The sequence below is a fragment of the Vombatus ursinus genome, unplaced genomic scaffold (genome assembly GCF_900497805.2).
Source record: "Vombatus ursinus unplaced genomic scaffold, bare-nosed wombat genome assembly UNPS02000577.1, whole genome shotgun sequence".
Lineage (NCBI taxonomy): Eukaryota > Metazoa > Chordata > Mammalia > Diprotodontia > Vombatidae > Vombatus > Vombatus ursinus.
Window position 1 is genome coordinate 19,144,212 of NW_020940355.1, and position 10,947 is coordinate 19,155,158.

The following is a 10,947-nucleotide window of genomic DNA, read 5'->3' on the forward strand; positions in this document are numbered from 1 at the left end:
CTGCTCACTTCACTTTGCATCAGTTCATCTAAATCTTTCCAAGTTTTTCTGAAATCATTCTGCTCATCATTTCTTAAAGAACAGTAATGTTCCATTATAATCATATACCACAATTTGTTCAGCTATACCCCAAGATGGGTATCCCCTCAATATCCAATTCTTTGCCACTACAAAAAGAGCAGCTATAAATATTTTTGTACAAATAGGTCCTCCCCCCCTCTTATATCTCTTTAGGATGCAGACTTAGTAGTGGTATTGCGGAGTCAAAGCCTATGCAGTTTTATAGCCCTTTGGGCATAATTCCAAATTGCTCTCCAGGATGGACAACATAAATTCAATGTGAATCAACAGTATGATATGGCAGTCAAACAAACAAAAGCTACCATTCTGGGCTACGTTAAGGGAGGCAAATTTTCACAGAATCAGAAAATTTTGGAGTTGGAAGGATCTTCAGAAACCTAAGACTCCAATGTTAACCTGAGCAAAAATTCCCCCTATAACATTTCCAAGAAGTAGTAATCCAGTCTTTGCTTGAAGACCTCCAATTAGGGGGAACCTACCACCTCCCAAGGTGGTGGGCTTTGGGAGAGCTCTAATTGTTAGGAAGTTTTTCCTTACATCAAGCTTAAACGTGCTTCTCTGCAACTTGTATCCATTATTCTTAATTTTGCCCTTGGAAACCAAGTAAAATAACTCTAATCCCCTTTCAAATAATTGAAGAGTGTGTGTGTGTGTGTGTGTGTGTGTGTGTGTGTGTATGTGTGTGTATGTGTGTGACAGCAATCTAACAAGAGCCTTGTACTTGAGTATCTCTACTTTGCATGGGCCCACCAGCAATTTTTTTCAACCTTGGTGCAAGCAATAGAGTGTTGTAAGGTACCTGTGATTCACCTAAGGTATTCCTGTCTCATCCCATCTTCTGCTATTTTGTAGGAGAAAAGGTTATTTTAGGAGATGTCACAATAGCTGCTTATAGGTTCCATATGATAGTTGATGATGTATTGGTGATGGTAGGTTTTTATCCTGATTTGATGCTACCAGCAAAGAGCTGTGAGGCTTTTATGAGACAAAACTATAAGGTATGATTTGTTCATTGAGTTTTACTATTCCTATTAAGGAAAGAATACAATGACTCTGTACTCTGGAGTCAGATGACTTGAGTTCAAATTCTTCCTCTTATCTTTATATGAGCTTGGGCAAATCTTTAACTTCCCTAGAATTTATTTTCCCCATCTGCAAAATGAGGAGTTCTAGTTTAATGGCCTCAAAGGTGACCTCCAGTTCCAAATCTGTGATCCTATAAAAGTTTGTAATGTATGTTGGCTATGCTTTATAGATTTTCTCTATTGTATGAGGCTGATTCATAGCTTAGTATATGCACAAAAATCTTAATTGAATCTTATTTCAGGAGGAATTTTAAAAGGTGAACTGAGGACTTTTTAATTGTTACAATTCAGTAATCATAAGCAGGCAGTGGCTACTCAGTGCTTGAATGCAAATGTCAAATAAACAGGTATGACTTATTAATGGATTAGTGGGTTATGGCTCAGACCCCACTGCGTAGGAGTCAGAAATGAGGCAACCCAACAAATTCTTTGGCAAACTAAAAGTAGAAAATTCCACAAAGAAGGTTACACTGTATTCTTCCCTAGTCAGATCACATCTGGAGAATTGTGTTGAGTTCTTAGCACCATTAGCACTTTATTTATTTTTTTTTGAAAAATCATATTTTATTAGTATCTTTTGTTTCCCATGCCCCAAACCCTACACAGAGCCCCATTCTCCAAGGAAGGATAAAAATAAAGCAGCTCAGTAAAAACCAGTCAATACATCAATCACGTCTGGTAGGATGTGCATTGTTCTATACCCATTGTCTTCCGCTTTTGAAAAGAGGGAAGGAAGGTAAAACAACATTTTAGGAAAGCTATTGACAAGTTTAAGCATGTCCAGGAGAAGAAAATTGGATGATAAGAGGACTGGATCCAGTGTCATATAATGATCAACTGATGAAACTGGGAATGTGTAGAAGACTTAGGATCAAAAGATCATAGATTTTAACCAAAATGGACCTTAGAAATCATCCAGTTCAGTGATTCTTACCCTTAAGTCTGTGGACATTATTTTTTAATTTGATGACTATCGTCAAGTTACTTTTTAGTCATGTCCAGCTCTTCATGACCCATTTGAGGTTTTCTTGGCAAAGATACTGGAGTGGTTTGCCATTTCCTTCTCCAGCTCATTTTACAGATGAGGAAACTGAGGCAAACAGGGTCAAGTGACTTACCCAGGGTCACACAGCAAGTAAGTGCCTGAGGTCAGATTCGAACTCGGAAAGATGAGTCTTCTTGACTGCAGGCCCAGCATTCTATTCACTGTGCCACCTAGCTACCCATGATATCTAAGATCCCTTTTAGTTCTAAATCCTACAATCCTTAGTTTGTTGTTTGTCCTTTATTTTCTAAGAGGACCAACGACATCACAGGGTGATGTCTTGATTTGTGCATGAATTGGATTTAAGTGAGGCAGAGTTGCACAAAGCTGTCAACCTCACTCTCTCTTCCAGAGTCATCAAGGTCCAGTAGCAAGACAAAAATCAAGACAACTGGCAATGGCCAGGATGCAGTGGATGACCTTGGTGTCTTCAATATCTAACCAAGTTCTAAGCACTCCACAGCACCTGCTTCCGCTGCCCCCATGGCTACTGGAACAAATTGTTCTCATCTGCCAAGTTTCACCCTGGAAGTGCAAGAATATATGAAGATTAGAACAGAGCAGTGGACTGTTGATGTTCTTACAGCATTCCTTCATCTTCATTAGCTCCTATACATTGCACACATGTGCTGATACAGTTTTTAAAGTGTAGGAGAAAGCACTTTTGGACTTGAAACCACAAGAATTGTCCTAAGCACCAGTTCTGCCAATTTCTAGCTAGGTATAATATATGGAAAGTGCTTTGCAAACCTTAAAGTGCTATAGATAAGCTAGATATTTTTATTAAATGACCTCACTCTCTCTGGCCCTTCATTTCCTACATCTGTAACAGGAGAGGCTTGACCTAGATGACCCATGAGATCCCTCCTAGCTCTCACATTCTCTGATTCTTTTCCAAGCAAACACAGAAATGTAATACAATAAACTCTGCTGACAGGAAGAATATGACAACAATTTTAAAAAATCATAGCAAATAAATGTGACACACCTTCTTCGATTGCTGAAGATCTCCTCTGCTCTGGCCTTGCAGAGGTATCATCACAAACCAAGTGAAAGTGGATGCCTTAAAGATTGGCTTTTGACGTGATGCATAAGCCAGCTTGTACCAGCTCCAGCCAATTGTCACATTTTCAGTATGAGCATTTGCACCTAGAAAATTGGCAAATGCTATAAATTAGGACTTGATTTCTTGTTTGGTTGATTGTCTAGACCAAGGGTTGGCAGATTACAGCCTGACGACCAAACCCAACCCATGCTAATCTGATGTTTGGCTTCAAAGATCTTCCTAACCTACCCTTCCCCTGACCTTTCTACCTTACTCCTTGCCATGTACTCTTCAATCCAGTGGCATTTGCCTCCTTACTCTTCCACAAACAAGATACTCCACCTCTTTGTTCCTCCATCTCTTGGCTCCCAGCATTGTCTCTGGCTGTCCCCCATTTCTGGAATGTTCTCCCTCCTCGTCTCTCCTACTGCCTTCCCTGGTTTCCTTCAATTTGAAACTAAAATCCCATCTTCTACAGGAAGCTTTTCCTAATCCCTCTTACTTCTAGTATCTTTTCTCTTTTAATTGTTTCCTACACCTTCCTGATGTCATGGTACTCTGAGAATGAAGGACAAAACAACAAACAACTTCTCTTGTATATAGCTTGCTTCTACGTATTTGTTTGCAGATCATCTCCTCCATCAGATTGTGAACTCCCTGAGGGCAAGAACTGGTCTTTTACCTCTCTTTGGATCCCCAGTGCTTAGCACAGTACCTGGCATACAGTAGGCACTTAATAAATGTTTATCGATTGACTGTGTACAAATATAGGCTGTGGGCAGGTATCAGTCTTTGTTGACCTCCGATTTCGACTTAGAAAGTGATTAAGAAAATGCTAATGATTCAGACTTAACTTCAAAGTGTGTTGTGGATCCATTTTGTTTTTTTTTTCAGAGAGCCAAATGTTTACCATTACACCCTTAAATATGTCTTTGTACTTAAATAATTCAAGAGATCTGTAATATACTCAGGGCAACGAAATCCCTGATTATAGGAAGGCCCATTACAGATCTGCATAAGGTGCTGGGGCTGAAGAAGCATCATCTGGTAACCAACAGTCAATGATGAACATCTCTGAACTTAGTTGACCCTTGGACAATAGATACTCAGTCTGTCATTGATTTCATACTTAAAACATTTCGACCTTGGCAGACCCTCTCAAATCCTGTTTTCTGTTGGCACAGCTTTTGAAAATTCAGTGTCACCTCCATACCATGATGACTTGCTGGAGGAAGACTTCATTGGAGCCGATAGGTGGGAACCTATAATATATACATATATATAATATAATATATATACATATATACATACACATATGATCTAGAAATATTAAGTAATAGTATTTTTCTTTTAATATGTTTTTAAAATAAAGTTTTATTGCTTTTTTGGGTTTTTACACTACAATTATTTCTAGATAACTACATTCCTCCAACTTGCCCTCATTATTGAACTTTCCCTTATATCAAAGAAAGACAGTTAAGCAAACTACACCTCTTTTATACAAAGGGGGTTGGGGTTTCTACTGAGAAAGGAAATAGGAGAGTCACTGGGAAATGGCAGTAATGTTTTTTTAAAAAACCATGCATGTAATTAGGAAACTGCTGTTGTTAGATATTTAATCAATTTATAATATTATACCTCAGACTTTTCTTTAGAAAGATTAAGCCTGCATCAGGTTTTCAATGTGATGTTCATTTACTTAATGTATAGTCCTTGAGCAGAAAATAAATGAATTGGTTCACTTAAAAAAAAAAAAAACAGTTAAGCAAAGCAGAATGACAAATAGTAAAGTATGCATTCCTCTGGATATCTCTATCATGCCCCAGAAATCTTCCCATCCTGAAAGATAACTTCAGCCATGGAATTCCCCACTCATCAGTACCCTCTGCCATGAGGCCCCTACCTCTGATTAAAGGGTGGAGAGATCCTCCCAGAATCCCCATTTAAGGAGAGGGCCCAGGCCAGTCATGGTGACATTTCGCATCCAGTTGCTCTCCTCTGGACTTCATCATGCCCTGTGCTGGATACCTTCCCTCTCCACCCTTTTCCATTTCCTTTTATGTATTGTCTTCCCCCAATGGATTGTATGTTCCTTAAGGGCAGGAGTTGTCTGTTTTTCATTCATATTACTGCTGCTTAGCACAATGCAGGACACAGTACATCACAGAAGCCTAATAAATGTTAAGGGGGAGGGAGGAGGCAATCTGGGTTAAGTAACTTGCTCAGGGTCACACAGCTAGTAAGTGTCTGAGACCAGATTTGAACTCAGAAAGATTCTTCCTGACACCAGGCCCAGCATTCTACTCTATTACCTATCTACCCCGTTAAAATGCAAGGATAGTAAAGAAATTGCCATCTCATAGCTATTCCTCCTATATGTCTTTTGTTCCCCATCTGCTGACAGTCCCACTAGTATTTGTCTATTTTTGATGGCTCAGCTTCCTCGCCTCATAACTTCTCAAGGTCTAGCAATCCGACTTCCAACCCCATCATCTGACTGAAGTTATTCTCTCCAAGATTACCAACAATCACTTTATTGCTACATTGCTACATGATCTTTTCTCTGTCCTCATCCTTCTTTACCCATGTGCAGCACTTGACGCTATTAACCAGCCCCTCCTCCAGAATACTTTCTTGGAACTGGGTTTTCATGACATTACTTATGACTCTTACTTCTCTTCCTACCTGTCTGACTACTCTTTCTCAGTGTCCTCTGGCTCGTTATCATGGATGTGCCTCCCACTATGTACTCCAATGCTCTGTTCTGGGTCCTCTTCTCTTTTCCCTCTATATTCTTTCTTTCTTGGTGATCTTATTTTGCAAGTCAAGACATCACCCTTGTGATGTCATTGGTCTTCGAGGAATGAAGGATGAACAACAACAACAATATCAGCTTCTGTAGTTGAAGTGATCATTTCTAGAGGAGTGACTCCAAATTTCGCCCTAATCACTCCCCTTATGCAGGGACTGGGCTCCAGTCCCCTCATCACTAACTGACTGCTGAACATCTCCATTTGGATGCCTTATAGGCATCTCAAATTCAACAAAACAGAATTCACTGTCTTTCCCTTGAAGTCCACCCTTCTCTCCTTAAATGGGGGTTCTGGGAGGATCTCTCCACCCTTTAATCAGAGGTAGGGGCCTCATGGCAAAGGGTACTGATGAGTGGGGAATTCCATGGCTGAAGTTATCTTTCAGGATGGAGAGGTTTCTGGGGCATGATAGAGATATCCAGAGAAATGCATACTTTTCTAGTTGTCATTCTGTTTTGCTTAACTGTTTTTCTTTTTCTTTTTTTTTAAATGAACCAATACATTTATTTTCTGCTCAAGGACTATACATTAAGTAAATGAAGTTTCTGTTGAAGCACCACCATTCATTTAATTACCAGGTGATGAGCAAACTAAAAATAATCCTCAATTATCCATTCACTCTTACTCTACCATTTCCAGTTGGGGCCATCTCCAGTCATCCTGATCTATATCTTGCCAACCAGATCTAGATGACTCTGAAGGAGAAAGTGAGGCTGGTGACCTTGCGTAGCTCTCCCTCACTTAAATTCAATTCACTTGCTAGTCATGGCATCAACTTCCTGACGTCATGGTCCTCTTCAAGAACAAAGGACAAACAATAACAACCATTTCCAATCAATCACCAAGTCTTGTCAATTATACCTCCATCACATGTCTCCCATCTGTCCCCTTTTCCCCACTCACTAGCTACAACCCTCGTTCAAACCCTCATCATCCCTCCCTGGACTATTGCAATAACCTTCCAATTGATCACCCTTCTTCCAATCTCTTCTCTAATCCATCTTCTACATAGCTGCCAAATTAATATAACTAAAGCACTGGTCTGATCATGTCACTCTCATGCTCAAGCAGTGTCAGTAGGTTTTTATCCCCTTTAGCATACTCTAACTCTTGTCCTTCAGAATCCAACTTCAACTTATCTTTCTGATTTCACATTACTCCCTGTCACAGCCTCTATATTTTAGCCAGACTGGCCTATTTGATTTCTCTACATAACATTTCATCTGCCCCTTCTGTATCTTTATATAAGCTGTCCCCCAAGTCTGGAATGATCTCCCTCCTTACCTCTTAGAATCAATAGAATCAATAGCCTCTTAGACTCTCTAGCCCACTTCAAGGAACACTCAAATGGTACTTCCCATATGACATCTTTCCTAATTCCACTCCTCCACACCCTCCCCCAGGAAATTAATATTGTTTTCCTCCCCTTATAAAATCACTTTGTATTTTCTTAAATGTGCACATGTTTCCTCCCTTCAATCTAATATAAGCTCTCTGAGGGTAAGGATTATTTTGTTTTTCTTTGTATCATCAGAGCCTAGCACAGAGGCACTGTTCTCTGCTTGCTGAGTTATTTGTCCTATATGAGGATGGTCAATAGCATTTACTGGTCACAATACAAATATCTTACTAGATAAGGTTGGAAGTGCTAAATACATTTTAATTTTATTTCAAACTTCCTCTTTTGTCTAAGACATAGACATCTAAGTCTTGTGATATCCTTAATACAAATTCAGAATTTTTACCTAGAAGAGACTTTGGGTTCTTGAGTATAATAAGTACAATTTTTTTTAATGGAGGAGGAAACTGAAGGCTAGAGAGGTCAAGTAAACTACCAAAGTCCCAAGAGCCAATCAACAAGAGAGAATTAGTATTAAGGGACTATTTAGTTTCAACTTCCATAATGCAGGATAATGAAATATTTTCCATCATGTACAAGAACATCACTTTTGGCAATTCTTTCATAGTTGAGCTTAATTTCTTAGTTACTATTTTTTTATTATATTACAGGTCTAAGTCATTAGTATGGCCAACTTATATCCACCTTTTTCTCTTTCTTGCAAGCATTGAATGAATGTTCTACAATTTAATTCAGATTCTAAGAGCTAAATACCTACCTCAAGAGGTCCCTGTCAGCATGTTGCCACTGGATTTCAATGACTCTGGAAAAGAAAGTGAGGCTGACAAATTTATGCAACTCTGCCTCACTTAAATCTAATTCACACGCAAATCAGGACATCACCTGTGATGTCATTGGTCTTTTCCAAAAACAAAGGATAAACAACAAAAAATAAGAAATGTAATAGAGATGGTAATAAAAAAAACCCAAGGCATTAATAAAAAAGTAATAAAATAATTAGTAATTGATAAACAAAAATAATAAAATAATTACTAAAAATAATTCTTTAAAAAGTTCAATTAACCTATTCTTTTGTTAGGTTTTAAAAATTCTTTCTGTAAATATTATTATGCACATGTGGAGATAAGTATACACAGAGAAACAGAGGCATACTGTGTTCCCCAATTTTTTTTAATCAGGTACTCCTGTTAGTAAAAAAATTTTGAGCTCATACCTACAATAAATTTTACACATATATTACTCTACTAATAATTTTATATAATATGTATTGTTTAAACACCCACAAAATGTATATTTAAAAGAGATGAAATAAAGATGAAGTGATATTTGACCCTAGATCAATAGGGATCCTTTGGAGTTTATTGAACAGGGAGTAACATGATCAGATTTGTGCTTAGGAAACTCATTTTGGCAGCTATAAGGAAAATGGACTGGAGAGGGGAGAGACTTAATGCAGATACTGTTTAGAAAGCTGTTGCAATAGTTAGGCAAGAGGTAATAAGCCTGTGAAGTACAGAGGTGGATGTGTCAGTAGAAAGAAGGGGATATATCTGAAACATGATGTGGGGCTAAAAACAAGATTTGGCAATTGATTGGATGTGTGGATTGAGGGAGATTGAAGAACAAAGGATGATACCAAGATTGCACCACAAAATGTCATTGAAGATGATGGTAACCAGAAGGATGCTGCTATCCTTAACAGAAATAGAGATGTTCAGAATTGGGGTGGGTATGGAGGAAAATGATGTAATAAGATCTTTGAACCATCTACAAACTTCTCATCCTGTATGACCCACTCTTTTCCACCCAAAATTAAAAGGGAGGATGTGGGGTTCTCACATGTCACTGCCCCAAACCAAAGATCATCCTCTGAAGGGCACCTGCCACAGCTATGAGTTGTTCTGGGAGGCAGGGGGTGGATATGGGCTAGGAAGAGGTTTTCCAGTGACAGCTGGATGTTGTGGGTATCTGAACAGCAGGTAGATTATAACTGCTTTGAGGGGTCTAAGCCTGGTGCAGAAGGGGAGAAGTTGGGAACATACAGCATGGGAGGGAGAGTGTCAGGGGATGAGTGTAAGGGGGAATGTGTATCTTTCCACTTTCCGATAAGAGTTCAGTTCACAACCTACTCAGAGTCACACCATGTCCTATCTTCCCCCTTTTGGAGGCCACTACTCTAAATAATCTTGTTGGAATATACTCCAGCGTTTAATTGAATTCTAGCTCTTTTATTAAGGTGATAGGTATTTTATAAATCTTATAAACTCATTCACATTAGCTACTACAAAACACTATTTTAGGCAAAGTATATTGTAGAAGGCTTCATAAGATCATAGATTTCCAAAGAAAAGGGGCTTTAGGGATCACCTAGTTCAACACCATCAATTTACAGGTGAGCAGACTGAGATCTAGATAGGAAGTGTGACTTGCCCAAGGTCACACAGAAGGTAAGAAAGAGCACCAGGAAATGAACCTGGGTCCTCTGGCTTCTAATATAGTCTTCTTTGTACTACAGCACTGTATTACCACAGCCAGAACACCTTCGATGTAGTTTGGGATTCCAAAAATATACAAGTAAACTAGCTCAGGAACACTTGCACAGCAACATTTGAGACTCCTGCCCAACCTACACTATTCCCTTTTAAAATCTGTAGTGAGACTGAGACTGAGCACACCAAAGCTGGTGTGGGAGCTATTCAACATTCCAACTGAGTTGCCTCCAGGTCACTAGCTACTATGTGTGCAGAGGTTAAAAAAATCTCCCAGCCCACAAGCATTTCAGGGACAAATTAACACATGCCCATGTGCCTGAAATAGGCCAGGCTGGACGTAAGGAAAGTCAGGCAGCAACTTGCTGAGAAAACATTTGATGAGCTCTACTCCCTTCTTTTTCAGCCTCATGTTTGGGTTATTATGATCATTTAAGGCTAGGGATTGGGAATCTACAACAGAGGTGGACATAGATTGAAGAGTGCTGTAGAAAAAGGACCAAACTTGGAGCCAAATGACTTAAGGTCAAGTTGAATTTCTACTACTTACTAGCCAGGTGAATATGGGCTAACAGCCTCTCTTAGGCAATACTTGCATTATTTACTTCACAGGGCTATGGAGAGGTACATATTTTGAAAACTGCAAAGGGCCTCACAGATATGGGCTGTTGTTAAATTTACTGGAGGCAGCCTTGTTCTCTTAACCGAGTAGTTAATATCACCCTATCAAAATTTTATTGCAAGATTACCAAATGTAGGGCACTGTGCTTGGTGCTGGAGATAAAAAAGGCCCTTGCCTAAGGGGCTAAAATCTCCAGCAAGTGATATGCTTCAAATCCAATGTATGCCACAGAAAGGACCAAACTACCAAACTATGAAAAGAAGGAGAAGAAGGAGGAGGAGGAGGAGAAAGAGAAGGAGGAGGAGAAGGAGAAGGAGGAGGAGGAGGAGAAGGAGAAGGAGGAGATCTTCATTATTATCAATCATCATCATCATCATCATCATCATCATCATCATCATCATCATCAT